The sequence below is a fragment of the Leptodactylus fuscus genome, chromosome 2 (genome assembly GCF_031893055.1).
Source record: "Leptodactylus fuscus isolate aLepFus1 chromosome 2, aLepFus1.hap2, whole genome shotgun sequence".
Taxonomy (NCBI): Eukaryota; Metazoa; Chordata; class Amphibia; order Anura; family Leptodactylidae; genus Leptodactylus; species Leptodactylus fuscus.
In genome coordinates, this window is record NC_134266.1 from 256,161,585 (window position 1) to 256,178,236 (window position 16,652).

Sequence of the window (16,652 nt, forward strand, 5' to 3'; positions counted from 1 at the left end):
CATGAAAGCTGAATAATAGGCATACTGGGAAACAGTAGAATCCTCTCTATAGGTTTATAACCAATTTACTGCTGACAGACTCCCTTTAAAGGGGTTCTCTAGCCAATAATTTGTCAGTGTCCAGAGATGACTCTCAGCCTGCACTGTGAACAAGCAGCATCCCGGCTCCCTCCATCCCTAAGAGCGGGGAGCGCGTTATCCTCTGGAGCTGCTGCTGCCCGGCCTGCAAGTGTCCGGAGTGCTTGTTCACAGCGCAGGCTGAGAGTCGACCCTCAGCCTGCACTGTGAACAAGCAGACACCGGGGATCCCTGGCTGCCTCCCGCGATCGACCCATACGTCCTTGGCAATCGACCGGTAGATCGCGATCGACGTATTGGGCACCCCTGTTTTAGAAGGTTCTATTTTCTTGCAACTCCTGTTCCGATGCTGCTCTGGTTCCCTGCCGATCTCTGCTTTCTGGTCCATCTTGGCAGTGTGACCGATCAGCCGTTTCCTGTGTGTCAGATGGGATCAGGAAGTAGAGACTGACAAAGATCTGGGCAGGGAACATAACGCTGCTCTAATATTTTATAACTTATTTTGATCCTAGACATCCCCTTTTATGGCTCCCTTATTATCGGACTGATGACATTATGTATTTTTTTTAGATTTTATCATTTTTAAGTCAAATAAAAAAATGTGATTCCGATAGATCCTTATATCATGTGATACCATTTGCAAGCTCAGTCCCTCAGCGGGCACTAGGTGGCATGATCTTACAAGAAATAAAATCCACGGATCACAAGAACAAGATTTCTGAGGTGTTATTGAGGTATTCATTTAAAGGGATGTTTATTACCTGCTGTACCAATAGGATATGTCATAAACCTTTAATACTCCTACCATTATACCCCCTGCTAATTCTGAGGACTGTTGCAGACTCGAGACTCTTAGCCAAGCAGCAAAATCTTTGTCATTTGGGGAAATTATAGACAGACCAGTCCCCATGTTATGCAGAACTTAAAGGGAATCTGTCAGGATTATTTGGGAAACTAAACTGGTGCTTATGGAATTTAGAGTTCCAAATTGCCTTCTTAAAACCTTTATACTCCCCATACTTGTGTACTTCTTCACTGCAGCCAGAACCCTGCACCTTAGCTTCAGTGCACATGCGCCGTACTTCTGGCACTTGCGCAAAGAAACCAGCATGTACGTCCTCGGCTTCACTGAAGAATTGCGCAGGCGCCGGGAGCACCAGACAGTAGTCCGATGAGACTCATCGGTCTCATCTCTAGGTAAGTATAAGGGATTTTTATTTTATTTTATTGTGGGTACGGATGGATTTGGAACACTAAACGCTTGGTCTATAAGGATCTGTGGGTGTCCCACTACTCTGACCAGATAGGTTCAGAGTATTGTGAAGATACACAGTCCAGTCACATTAATGTGACCACCTGTCAAAATCCAGAATAACCCCCTTTGGCAGAGCGGACCGCTGCGAGACGTGCAGGAAGAGAGGGGATGTTGTGATGATGATCACTGGGATGTTGAGCCATGCCGACTCCAGCCGTGGCCAGCTGTGCTAGGTTACATGGTTGAGCATCCATGGCGCGAACAACCTTATCGAGGTGGTCCCACAGATTCTCGTTTGGGTTCAAGTCCGGAGAATTTGCTGGCCAAGGGAGTACCGAAAAATCATCCTGGTGCTCCTCTAACGACACACGTACACTGCGAGCTTTATGACACGTTGCATTGTCCTGCTGGTAGATGCCATCATCCTGAGGAAAAACAATTCACATGTAGGGGTGAACATGGTCTGCAAGGATAGATGCATACTTGTGTTGATCCATCGTGCCTTCCACAATGATGAGTGCACCCAGATGGCTGATGACACGTGCCTTCTGCGATTGGTTATATAACGTTTATATCAAAAGTAGGCGGTGGTCACATTAATAGGACTGGACTGTGTATATTTGCTTCAGGGTGTACCTAGACCTGTTTCATGTTTCTTCCCACAGTCAACCATCTCATGAGTATGGGGCCTCCCAACTCTTGCCCCAATGCCAATCCTACTGTCCTTGGGGAGATAAGCCTGGCAGTGACTTTCTCTTTCCCTTCCTCCCCGTTTAGTACTCATGTACTGCTTGGCTGAGGTGACTGTGCATGTTCTTGGGGGACTCGCGCAAGACAGGAGCATTCGGCTGACAGCTATTTTCAGGGTACCTGAGTTTTCATTAGAGGTTGAGATATGTGCAATCTGTTCTCTGGCTCTATAAGCCTTCATACATGATGTCCTATCCGTTTTCTTGCTACCAATAGCCACATTATGGCTGCAGCACATTTTGCATTTCTCCCTGAGGCAGGCGACATGTACAGTAAAGAACACCCCACCCCCAGATTAAGTTGGCGTTATACAAGTAAGAGAAATAAATAAATCTGGTTTACTTTATTGTGTGAGTTGATAAGATCTTGACAATACAAGAGACAAACAACAGCGATTTTTTTTTTTTTTTTTAATATAAAAGACATTTACCATTCAGTTATAGATGACACAGTAAGGCTGGACTGTGGTATTAGGGAACTGGAGTCCCAAAAATTGGACCAGGATGCGCGCTCTCTCTCAGTACAGTAAGATGCGGTAAACACGAGTGGTAACAATGAGAAGTTTATTTGTACCAATAAACTTCTCATCGTTACCACAGTCTGCGTTCCATCAACTCTGTTGAGTCGTGAAGCCAGTGGACGCTGCCCATCGATCTCAGATAATACCAACTACGCTTATCATTAATCGAAGTACAAAGACTGATCAACCAATCCAACGCCACACTTACAAAGCACGGCGGTCGGCTGTTCGTTCAATGGGTTCTTAGGGAGCGCGCCATTCTTGTTCCTCATTCCTATAATATACAGTAAGGCTGTATTCACACCAGTGTTGGAGGCTCTGCTTAAAATTGGTAGAGAGAAAGGACCTGTAAGGAGGACTGTGCGGGTTTCAGTATAAAATCGGCAGAAACCCAACAGACTCCATTATGGTGTATGGGGTCCATGGGTTTCCACGTGTAAATGCTTATTAAGAGGACAAGGTTTCCGTCTTTTTGGACCCATCCGGTGCGAACCTAGTATGAGGGTGGATATACACTACTGTTAGTTATGTCCAGCGATCTCATTTGTCTAAGGATACAAGCAACAGACATTAAGGATAAGGCACCACATAGCGAGTCGCAGCCAAAAAACACTACAGAAAAGACCGCGGTGGAAACGCAGTTTTTCACAGAAAAGTCTGCAAAGTTTTCCTGGGTTACTTTGGAGGTACCCAGGACTGGGTAGTAGAGCCGACTGCGCATGTCTGTGGCCATAGTTCAGACGCCGCAATTGCGCGCATGCGCAGTCGGCTCTACTAGTGTGTTACTGGCAGAGCCAACTGCGCAGGCGTCGGAGGTGACACCGAAGAAAGAAGGGGAGTATCCAGCAGAAGATAGAGGCATCACTGGAGCCTGTTCTCGAGCAGCAGTGGGGACGCCCCCATCACATTTCCAGCGCTGGGGCCCGCCTCCATCGCTGCGAGAGAACTAATTTGCATACCAGTAAAAAATGGTATTCTAAGGAAGTTACGGCGTGGCGGAGATCACATCTAAAGGTAAGAGACGAATAGCCTTTCTAAAGGCTATTCCGACGTCTTATCTAGACAAAAAAGGATTTTAATGGTAGAATCCCTTTAAGGTTAGGAGCTGCTATAACTTGTTCTAAGAGCAGGAACGCGCAGTGAATCGTTCACGCCCCTGTTACTGCAGTGAAGCCAAAAGATGCAGACTGCGTCCCATTACCGCCACCTGTCCAAAGATGGTGGGCAGGGGGCTAAGGGGTTAATCAGTGTTGGATTTTCTGGATTATCGGATGTTTATATAAGTATGTCTCTGAGGGAAACACTACGGATAAGGGAACAGATGACGATTACCTGGACCTGCTTCGCCGCTGGAAGTCTTCCTTCTTTGGCTGTCAGATGTTCATCCTCCCTGGAGACATCACACTAACCGCAGCCAACATCTTATTAAGTTCTAGGATTTTTTTTGCACAAGATCCCATTTCGTGCATTTTATTTCCTTGATGACTTCCAGATGCTACTGCAACATAGCCAACAGGGGCGAGATCAGTCAGTGCGGCCACATGGGAATCCATAGGGTGTTAATGGAGCAAGAAGATGCGAAAACCAAATCATTGCTTGTTTCATAAGCGGCGGTGTAGCCAAAAAGACATGGAAATGCGTCACCATGTTACAGGATGATCAGAGCAGATGTCCAGCAAAGATAAGTAAATTCCATGAGAGCAAGGAACTAGATGTAATAAAGCCCAATGGAGCAGAAATTTTCAATTTGCGCGCCATTCTATGGTTTCTCCTGAGCGTCACATGACATAAAAGCAAAACTAACGCTTGTTTTTAGATGATGTTTCGAGTCCCCGTGTTGCTCTAACTCCTGGGTCAAACCATGAGTAATAACTATATGGATGGTTGAATCTTGTATTCTATCATGTACAGACAAGTTTTTAAAGAGAACTTTTCACCATAACAACTCTCTGCATCCCTCAATAGCAGCTGCCCCACTGATTCCAGAACAGTTGGATTTGTTTCTGTAGCCCCCACCATTCCTGAGCAATCATTTATGATAGTGTCAGCACAATGATGATGTCTGGTGGGCGGTTCCAGGCTGTCTACTCCAGTGCAGGACCGCCCACCTGACAACAGACAGCATAACTGTGCTGAAACTAACAGAAACGATTGCTCGGGAATGGTGGGGGGTTCACTGTGTTAATAGTCAATTAACCAAATGAAGTGAATGAGGTAAAGAGGAATGTAAATACCATCCATATTGGGTGTGACCTTTGCCCTTTGGAGGAGGAGTCCTGGAAGTGATGATCCGGCCCCCGCAGAGCCCTGATCTCAACATCATCCAGTCTGTCTGGGATGACATGAAGAGACAGAAGGATTGGAGCAAGCCGACATCCACAGAAGATCTGTGCCTAGTTCTCCAAGATGGCGGGAACAACTTCTCTGCCGAGTCCCTTCAAACACTGTCCGAGAAGGCAAAGGTCACACCAAATATTGATGGGATTTACATTTCTCTTTTCTTCATTTACTTCATTTTGATAATTGACCCTTCTATTTCGGAAAGCGTTCTCACTTTTTCAAGGTCTGTCTAAAACTTTTGCACAATACTGTAAAGACCGTAGAAGAAACTCTGCACAAAATGATAACCAGACCGCATGTTCTAATCTTCTGTATGTCCATTTATCTACCTGTCATATAAGTGTCCATAATAGAGAGCCCTATTATGGGTGGAGGAGGGTATTTTTGTCATTGTCTACTCCATGATGCCTAAATTGACTTTGCCTTTACACTTCTAAACTCTGTGTAATCTTTTGTAATTCCTTGCCAAATCCCGCTGACATAACTTGTCATTCTTCTTGAATGGTGTCTTGTAGAGAACAAAAAAAAGGAGGTAGAAAATAAGTGTGAATGACCTTTCGAGAGATTGATTGCAGACCAAAGCCTGGAAACCCGCTGTTCCATACGTTCAGAGCCTGCTGGTGGAGATCGCTTGTACGGCTGGGTAATAAAGCGTCAAGGCTTCTACAGATAAATGACTAAAGTACAAGTGAACATTTACAGGAGAGGCAGCTGTATTCAACACGAGTTATTTATAAAGTTCTGTTCTACATTCTCCATACAGCAGGTCCTCAAAGGTTGGGCCTTGGTTGGAGTCAACGCTGCTTCTTGTGTTCGGAGAGCTAACCACCACTCGATACCAGTGTTTGCCAACTTTTCAGACTCGGGGAACCACTACCAAATAATTTTTACCCCCAGGACACAAATAATGTTGCATGAAGGCATGTGGTCATCTTCCCAAGTCTTGCAGTCCCCTGGTGGGCAGGGCAGCCCTGTTGGGATTCACTAAACTATACTATACTAGCTATAACCCGCGACTTCTTCCACTGTCCCCTCACCCTTGCGCGATCCACCTGCAGCATGGCCCGTGGCCCCCACGGCCCTTTTCTTGTGGCCAGCACGGTCACCTCCCACAGCGTTGTGGGCCAGGACCCCACGGCCCCGCTGCTGTACCTCCGGCCCTCCCCTTTCCCTCCACCTGCACCCCCGGCTCTCCCCTTACCCCCCACCCGCGTTCCCGGCCCCCTTTCCCCCTTCAGAGTTACAGTCACCTCCTACATCTACCCCTTCCCCCCAGCACCACCCACCCGTGCTCTCGGTTATCCTCCCCCCCTTTCCACATGTGCAATCTGGCCCCCCTTCCCCCTACTTGCCTTCTGCCCTCTGGTGTGAAACTCGACCCCCCAGCCCCCTCTCTAACCCCTACCACCAGCACCTCCCGGGCCGGGTGCGCTGCTGCATGCTACGCCGGCCTGAGGCAATGTGTGGCCGGGCGGCATGTCACGCCCACAATTTGGTGTCAACCTATGGGCCGCTGTGCTGGCTCCCTATCCCGCCCACACACCGCCATGCACCAATAGGAGTGGCGTCTAACTACCTCCTCTGACGTCATGCCCAGGCCGACAGTGGAAGAGGCGACAACTTTGGAGGGTCGCGGTGGCGTTTTGGGGTGAGTGAGACACTTTTAAAGTAGCCTATTACCCCTTCCTGGCCAATATGTAGGTGTGTGTGAAATTTCTAGGAAATCCATTCAGCTGTTCGAGTGTGATTGAGGAACAAACATCCAAACACACAAGCCCACAAACATGCAAACTCACAAACTTTCATAGGACTCTCCATTCTGTTATTTTACAGGTGGCCGTGGTACCCATTGGTGTAAATTCTCTATCTGGAAATTTTACATTGATAGAAAGGAGTTTTACGATTCAGGGCCCTCATCTATCATCCAAAATGGAGAGCGGTTACAAGGAGACCCTCTTGCTATGGAGGACCTATCCTGCATTACACAGACAACACAATAGTGGATCACCATGGCCCCTGTGTTTAGTAGATTATTTGGGATCCTGGAGTCAGATCCATCAATCCAATATTATTAACCTTTCTTTTTCACCTTGCCATGTCTAGTTGGTAAGAAACTTCCTGCTCTGGTTCCTGTTTTCCTACTGCTCAACTTTCAAACAGGTATCAGATTGCCAAAGTGACTGGCACCCAAAGATGACCACCTTTTAAAAGGGGAACCACCCTTCTGTGCCATGCTTTCTTATTGGGGTTTATACCCTGTCCTGGCTCTTGTTCCTCACTATTGTTCCTGGCTTTCACTTCGGATCGACTCTGACCTTATTCTTATTTCTTAATGTTGTTTCTGTCGCACCCTTAAAATTTTAAATCTGGCATCTGTCACTCTACCCTTGGCTGTGATCATTTGCTCCATTCCTGACTTCACTTCTTTCTTCTCCTCTGGCATGTTCTACAATGACCATTCTACTGGTGATGGGCCATAGCCCCATTCCATACTAGGTTATTACTGCATCAGCACTTATGATGCAAATATGTGTCAATTCTGGGGACTACAACCTGGGGATCCTCCTAAGGTACAGTAATTGTAATTGCTGATGTTTAAAAAGGTCAGGAATACAAATAACAACTCATTGGTGAAAAAGAATAATTTGCTCCTAGCGCCACCTATTGGAATGTAGCTCCCTATAAATTAACACCTGGTTTTCAAAAGAAACCCAAGGGCATAATCTGGGATGAATAGCCAAGCCAGAAGAACTACTCCAGTTATTCTGGATAGACCAACTTACAAACTAGCTACTGTATATACTCGAGTATAAGCCAAATTTTTAAGCACAGTTTTTGTGCTGAAAAAGCCCCCCTCGGCTTATACTCGAGTCAAGCAAAAAAAAAAAAAAAAATTCTTTTTGGGAGGGGGGAGTTCTATGACCAGCCGCAATAGTAATGTATAGAATCTCCCATAGAATAGTGAAAAAAAAGAAACTTTAAAAAATATAATAAAATAAATAAAGGTTGTAAATCCCTCCTTTCCCTAGAATACATATACAAGTAGAAAATGACTGTGAAACACAAACACATTAGGTATCCCTGTGTCTGACAGTGCCCGGTCTACTGAATATAGGGGATCTGTAGTGCTCCTGTTCCGTCAGGAAGGGGTTAATAGGAGCACTGCAGATCCCCTATATACAGCCAGGCTGAATTCCACGTGGGGGAAAGAAAACAGTCCTCAAGCTCAGGGAAGGGGCAGACAGACAACCAAAACACCCCCTCCCCTTCCCCAGCACCCAGCAACTACTGCACCCAAAAACCATTTTAATTTTTGAAATTTTCCAGTAGCTGCTGCATCTCCCCCCTAGGCTTATACTCGAGTCAATAAGCTTTCCCAGTTTTTTAGGGTAAAATTAGGGGCCTCGGCTTATATTCAGGTCGGCTTATACTCGAGTATATACGGTATGTGCCTTGAGAGAGTGCAGAGGATACAGTCCAATCTGGACCCAGAAGCCTTAGGAGCCCATAAGCACTGGTGTAACTATAGAGTCACGGCTACCGATGAGCCCCTAAGCCATGGGGGGCCCACAGGTCAACCTTTCCTTTGATGGCAGTAAATTTATTACCCCCGGCCTCTGGTGCACAAACCAGAAAAGTAACATTTCAATACCAAAAGGAGTCTATGGTCAGGATATTGTCAAGGGGGATTCTGTGGCACAAATAGAAGAATAGTGTCTAGGTGGGAGGCACAGACAGAGGATGGGAAGCTTGTGTGTACAGTCATGGTGGTCTGGGCTAGAAAGAGAAGAAAAGTCAAATGTAGATATTGCTAACATATACAGATGGGACGTGGCTGATGGTTGTAAGGGGACGTTCTGTGGGAAAAGGGGGCAAAGATTAGCTTTTATACCAGGGCCCTCAAGCTTTTAGTTACCCCTCTGTCTCAGCCAATGCTGTACCGAGAGCCTCCAGAGATCTGACATCGGTTTTGTACAACGAAGCCACAGAGCCTGTGGTTAGAAAGTAACTTCCAGCTTCATTTCTCAATGTAATAATCAGAAGCCGCCTGCAAAACCTGAATTATTTATTTGCGGTAAAACAGATTGGGCCGTGTTACAAAACCAGCCTGTGATCAGTGGAAATTGCTCACTTAATGGAAACTGTTATGTGCAGGAGTCAATGACAGGTCACACCAATAGCCTGCAATGAATATCGCAAAGGAAAGCTGTTGTGCGAATGATTTGTCCAGAAATAACAAGTGTTTATTTTTATGTGTTCTCGTACAATATATTATTTTCTTGCGGGGCATGTGATCGCAATTGGAGGCCTTTCTGCTGGGATTCGGATTGTTTAGATGAATTTGTTTTTGGAGGGAATGCGTACAAATGGCTGACTTTCCGCTGAGCGCTGTCATAGAGCCGGCGGAACAAAAATGTAGAAGAAAATTGCTGATAAATGTATAGAGTAGAAAATGTGCGTGTGACGGTTTGTACTGTAACCATTTTTAGGATTATTGATTTCTATGGGAGCTATGTTATGCTTCGGGGAAAAGGACCATGTAATGGGTGTGTAAGGATTGGAGTCAGGGTCAGGCAGTGCAAAGTGACACAGCTGGGAAAGCAACACTGTGCAACTAATGACAAAAGGGGTCGCAGGCCCTGTGGCTATAACTATGCTGTAATATCTGAGATGAGGCAGACCAATGCACTTCCTAATTGAAGTGCGCCTACCACGGCTCCTAACCTTCTAGCCGGTGGCTAGGATAAGGGAAGAGGAGGCCCTGAAAGTCCTAGGGACTGGAGTCACGGGGTCACACCTAAACAGAAAGCACAGTGTAAATGCAATGCAAAACAAAAGACTAAACAGCATGGAACCAGAGAGGACCACAAGTCCCAGCAAGACACAGAAGAGAAGGCGAGGTCAGACGAGCAAGAGGTCAAGCCAGGAGATATAATAAAAGGTACCAAATCAAAAGACAAGGGATAGTCAAAAATACAAGCCGGGTCTAAAAACCAAGAAACATATGGAATACAAACAGACAGGGAATCAGACTGAGCAGGGGGACCAGGAAACACAAAGTGAATGGCTGGCAAGGATCCATGCCTGGGTGGGGATTAAATAGCAGCAGAGAACACACCTGATGGCTAATGACATGGAGACTGAAAGCAAGGAAAAGATTAACCCTTAATGACCTAAGCACACCCAATAGAACTCCTAACACGTCTCCCAGGGAGACGCCGCGCAGCAAGGAGACCGCGGCGACTCCGTATCCTGACAGGGTGATTGTGGTGCTTTTGGGCTGGTCCCATCCCCATATCCTTGCACTACTGGCTGCTTCAGGCTAAGTAATCTGTTCGGGGGAACCATGAGGCGACCTGAAGTGACCGCTTCAGGCGGCGCTATGCCGGGGCCCCGGGGGAGGGCGGCATTTTTGCTGACCTAAGCCAGTCCAGGACAAGCTGTCCTGGACTGGCTTAGCGTCACCGTCACCGAGCGGTGGATTGGGGTGGCCCTGTGGACGCATCACTGCTCCAGCAGCCGCCCCTCACGCTCAGGCAGAGAGCAGGTCCTCTCCCTGCCTGCTCTCTGCCTGCTAACGACACTCGCTCCATTCGGCCCCACCCCCTTTGCTAGGCCCTGCCCCCTCCGCTTCTCCCCGCCCCCGGGGCCTCAGGCGGCAGAAACCCTAGGTTCACCCCTGGGACTACGGAATGCATTGGCATTGAAAGCACATGGACCCCATAGACTATAATGGAGTCCATTTGCTTTTCACACAGAACATGCGGACAGAAAAGTACTTCACGATCTACTTCCCTGTCCGCATGACTCGTGCGTAGACTGTGCGGAAAACACACAGACCCCATTATAGTCTACGAGGGCTTTCACTGCACACCGCTTGCCAATGCATTCGGTAGTCCTTTCGGACTACCATACAGACTCCCCTGAGTCTGACGCAGATGTGAGGCCTAAGACCTCACTTTGTGGGCCACAGCAAGAAAGCGCTGCAGGAAAAACCGCGGTGGCAACACATAACAGGTTTTTCCCGCAGTGCTTTTCACAGAAATTTCGCAGAGGTTTCCAGTGCAGACTTTCTGCTTCCATTAAACCTATGGGAAAACCACTGGCGTAGGTATAATTTTTGACACGGCGCCTCTAGTACTAGTCTATGGACTCGCAGCCCAGCTAGACTGTCAGGAACGCCCAGAGATTGGTGCCATTATCTCCAGCCCCGAGGCAGAGAGGTTGTCCCCACCATCTTGGAGAACTAAGCCCAGATCCTCTGTGGATGTTGGCATGCTCCAATCCTTCTGTCTCTTCATGGCATCCCAGACAGACTGGATGATGTTGAGATCAGGGCTCTGCGGGGGCCAGATCATCACTTCCAGGACTCCTCCCCCAAAGGGCAAAGGTCACACCCAATATTGATGGTATTTACATTCCTCTTTACCTCATTCACTTCATTTGGTTAATTGACTATTAACACAGTGATCCCCCACCATTCCCGAGCAATCGTTTCTGTTAGTTTCAGCACAATTATGCTGTCTGTTGTCAGGTGGGCGGTCCTGCACTGGAGTAGACAGCCTGGGACCGCCCACCAGACATCATCATTGTGCTGACATTATCAGAAATGATTGCTCAGGAATGGTGGGGGCTAGAGAAACAAATCCAACTGTTCTGGAATCAGTGGGGCAGCTGCTATTGAGGGATGCAGAGAGTTGTCGTGGTGAAAAGTTCTCTTTAAAAACCCTGAGGCACATTACAGGAAAGCCGTATAAAACCACATGTGTCCAAAGACATGAAAGGTCCTCTTATTTTCTGACATCCGAACAGGCCCTTAGCGTCTCATGCTCTTGTATTATGGCTCTGTATTAGTCATGCGCGGCACGGACACATAATATGGTGCTGATATTATCTTATGGTTTCCGTTCCCCATTTGTCGCTACCGTATCATTTTGCAAGGTTTTTTTTCTACGCTAACCCTGACATGCTCCATTAGTTGCCGTATGGACACAGATCAATCAATGATAACCATACAGTATCCAACCGAAGCTGCACGCTGCACCCATATTTAGCGCCATATGGTACCATCATTTTCCTAAGGATGTGTGCACGAGACCTTATCATTACTCATTATGGGGCAGAGATTTTACCTTCTCTTTAATCCTGTAATTACTTGAGTTTTTTTTAACCAGTTCAGGACCAGCCCATTTTCCCCTGAATCGGGCCCGCACATGTTTTTTAATTTTTTTTTTCCGTACATGCAGTTTTGAGATGGATAACATTCATTTTCAAAATTTTTGCATCTTTTTTCGGCGATAGAAAGGATTGATGGAAGGATTTATTTTCGTGTAGTTTTTATTTTTTCATGCATTTTTATGCATGGGGACCGCCCTGAACAGACTACCGAACGCATTGGCAAGTGCTGTGCAGTGAAAGCACACGGACCCCATAGACTAGAATGGGGTCTGTGTGCTTTCCGCACAGAGCATGCGGACAGAAAAGTAGTTCACGATCTACTTTCCTGTTCGCATGACTCGTGCAGAGACCGTGCAGAAAGCACACAGACCCCATTCTAGTCTAGTGCTTTCACTGCACAGCACTTGCCAATGCTGCCTCATGCGGACTCCTCAGAACGGAATACCAACGCAGATGTTAACGAGACCTTAGAAACTGGATAACCCCTTCCTGTCACAGCCATTTTTCCATTTGTGATTTTCATTTTCGACACCCGCCTTCCAAGAGCCATAACTTTTTCATTTTTCCATGCAAGCAGCCCTATGAGGGCTTAATTTTTGTGGGATAAATTGTACTTCTTAATGGTACCATATACTATTCCATATGATGTGCTGGGAAACTGGAAAAATATTAAAGAGGACCTTTCACCATATCCGGGCACATGCAGTGTTATATACTGCCAGAAAGCCGACAGTGCGCTGAATTCAGCGCACTGTCGGCTTTCCCGATCTGTGCCCGGTGTACAGAGCTTACGGTGCCGGTACCGTAGTGCTCTATGGTCAGAAGGGCGTTTCTGACCATTAGCCAGAGACGTCCTTCTGCCTCGCGGCGCCTATCGCGCTGTGCTGTGGGGCCGGGAGGAACGCCCCCTCCCTCTGCTTGCAGTACTCGTCCATAGACGAGCATTATCAGGAGCGGGAGGGGCGAGTTCCTCCCCGCTCCACAGCACAGCGCGATTGGCGCCGCGAGGCAGAAGGACGTCTCTGGCTAATGGTCAGAAACGCCCTTCTGACCATAGAGCACTACGGTACCGGCACCGTAAGCTCTTCACACCGGGCACAGATCGGGAAAGCCGACAGTGTGCTGAACTCAGCGCACTGTCGGCTTTCTGGCAGTATATAACACTGCATGTGCCCAAAAGTGGTGAAAGGTGCTCTTTAAGAATGGGGTAGAATTGGAGAAAAAGTGTGTTTGTGCAACATCCTTATGGGCTTTGTATTCTATGGGTCAGTATGATTCCAGGGATAATAAATTGATATAGTTTTTTATGTTTTCACCCCCCAGAAAGTCAACTTGGCTCTTTTAATTTTTCTTCACCGCCATGGGAAAAATATATTTTTTTCTTTGATGTTTATAGGCTTAGTAGTCAGAGTAAAAATTGCAGGATATATTACTTTTTTTTTTTTTTTAAAGTAAAAGTAAAAAGAAAATCTTCAAAAAATAACCCATATTTTGTCTCCTTCATTCTTCTCCTGCCTTCATCTGCATGTAATGTCATCTGCTCTTATTTTAACATTTCGGGCGCTTTAATCTTTCTTTTTTAATTGGATTCTGGAATATGATAAGATTTCTAATGGACTTACCCTCTTGATATAACTCTATTATTCAGCTTCATTCTGCCAGTGACATCCAGAGGAAGACGAAAAACAACACAGGAACGTGTGATCTCATGTGGAAGGAAGATTCTCTCAAAGGTGACGACTTTATTGATTGCGCCGAGCAGATTTAGAGGCGGCCATAAAAGTGATGTATTAAGTCGAAAAATGTCCTTTTATCCGGAGAAAATGGTGTTTTATCTGCATTTCTGACTAATGATCCTCAAATTGCTCAATTGCACAGCTTGAAATAAAATGGGGGGAGGGGGGGGGGAACGAGAACGAGAAGGTTTGAAAGAAAACGTTTTCTACACAAAAGATCTGATAAAAATCACTTATCTAGGATGTCGGGAGAAATATTTGATTCTTAAAGGAAATTGTTCAATGACAAAGCTATTTGCTTCATTATTCAGCGATTCAATGGAAAGTTCTCTCCTGTGCATTCTGTCATTTCCATAATAGCCGATGAACTGCGCCTCCGGATGACGGCGAGAACCTGTACGCGGGGCGGCCTCGCGATTTCATGGATTAGTTGAAAACGTAATGAGATTCCTTGGTTGAGGGACTGAGACATCGATTGCGGCCTGATATGTTTTGAATATTAAGCGAAGCCACGTTGCTTGCAAGGAAAAAAGAAGTAATTTATTCTGACAAGTAGCGCGCCCGGCTGTCAGCGCTCAGGTAATGAGCACATTGTTCCGCTGAATGGCAAGCTCAGGTATTCTCCTTGTGTTGTGTCACCTCCGCGCCAACCTGTTCCAGCTGATCCGACATTGTACAATATACTTTGCCAAAGGAGCTTATCCAAAAATGTGTCAGAATTTCGTTGAAGGGGTCCTAGATCAGGGGTGCCCAATACGTCGATCGCGATCTACTGGTCGATCGCAAAGGACGTATGGGTCGATCGCGGGGTGCAGCAATGGTATCCCCGGTGTCGGCTTGTTCACAGTGCAGGCTGAGAGTCGACTCTCAGCCTTTGCTGTGAACAAGCACTCCGGACACTTGCAGGCCGGGCAGCAGCAGCTCCGGGGGATGATGCGCTCCCCGCTCTTAGGGATTTTGGGAGCCAGGGTGCTGCTTCTTCACAGCGCAGGTTGAGAGTCAGCTCCGGACACTGGCGGGCGGGGCTGCCGCAGCCCCAGCCTACCAGTGTCCAGAGATAACTCTCAGCCTGCGCTGTGAACAAGCAGACAGCAGGGATCCCTGGGCAGCCACAGAACGCCATTGTCTCCTGCTTTCACGCTCCACGCCGACCCCGCCCACAAGCCAGGCCCCGCCCACAGGCCGGCCCCCGGTCCCGCCCACAGACACACCCTGGCTCCGCCCTCAAGAAGTGGGTAGTAGATCTTTTGCCTTGGTCAGTTTAGGAAGTAGCTCACATGCCAAAAAAGTGTGAGCACCCCTGTCCTAGACTAATCACTAATATGGCCGGAGATGAACTTCTTCGTCAACGGGCCGGTTTCCCTGGTTCATGGTCATAATTTTTTTTTTTGGGGGGGGTTATTCAAATAATTTTTGCCTCTTTTTTCATAAATAAAACATAAAGTTTTATTTTTATGGCATTTTTATTTTCTCACCTAATTTTCACTGGGGGACACTGTGGGTATTACCCCGGCCTACAGTGGTTCTTAACCAGGGTTCGATCGAACCCTATGCATGGTTCATTTTGTGTACCAGTAAAAAAAACCATATACCTATGTCTTGAATTTGGAAATAAATCATATTTGGTTTATCACTAAAGAAGGGTCCGGTGAATGTGCTGATGAAACTGGTGGGTTCGGTACCTAAAGGTTAAGAACCACTGCACTAGTAGAACAAAAAGATTGTTGGCTCCGTCTCCGGGCAATGCCGGAGACAGACCCGACCTGACTCAGGTCTTTCTGTTTTACATAGTTTTTATTTTATTCTTTCTTTTAGGTGCAAGGGGGTCTTCAGCATGTACACCACACTAGTCGCACCCTTGAGCCCCTCACTGGTCACCTGTCTTCACTTGTTGCATCTGCGGCCGGATAGACCGATGACCCCGCTTGTTTCTGCCACTGCCAGTTCAAGAACCTCCTGGTCCCTCTCCAGTTCAGCCATCTCCGGATTGGGGGGGTCTCACTCTCCCAGGCTATAGGCGACCGTTTCCAGGCTTAACTAGCCATTCCAGATGGCTGCTCTGTCGGCGACTTCTAGGGATCCTCCGATGCATCCTCATATTTCCTGTTCCAGCTCCAGGAGCCGTCCCAGGAAGCCTTCCTACTGATCATGGTCCTCTCCTTCACCTGGGTAATCCTCAAATAGGGTATCAGCGCACCATGACATCAGCAGTTTCTTCGTTTGGAGATAGGTTTGCGACATTTCCGATTTGTCGCCCTTCCATTCGCACTGGCTTCTGTTGCCCAGGTATTTATTTACCAAGGTCTTGACAGCCTATGGCGGCCTACAGGGGGTTCTGAGGTCCCTCAAGCCCTATAAAAGGATACCAGTTGTCAGGGTCTGAGGTTGCTAGGTGGGGTGGCATAGACACACAAGTCCAGATTCTTAGTCCAAAAAGGTAGAGTTTTATTTTTTCTCCACAAGAAACAAGAGAGTGCAGCAACAAAAAAAAAAAGACAAAAAAAACAAAACAAAACAAATCCCTGCCCGGCTAGGCTCTAACTACACACATCAATAGGTTACCTCACCTATAATAGCAGATTCAATAGAAAAATTGAATGGTCCCAGACACAGCTCCTACAGTGTAACCTTCCATCTGACCCTGCAGCCCAGCTCTGTCCAAAGTCTTGCTGCTGGAGCTGACCTTTGAAACCTCACTGATGAGGACAATCCACAGCAGCTGGCACAGAAACATCTACAATGTGTGGACTGGAGGGGGTGGAATGACAGATCCCACTGCCAACCTACCTGTCAT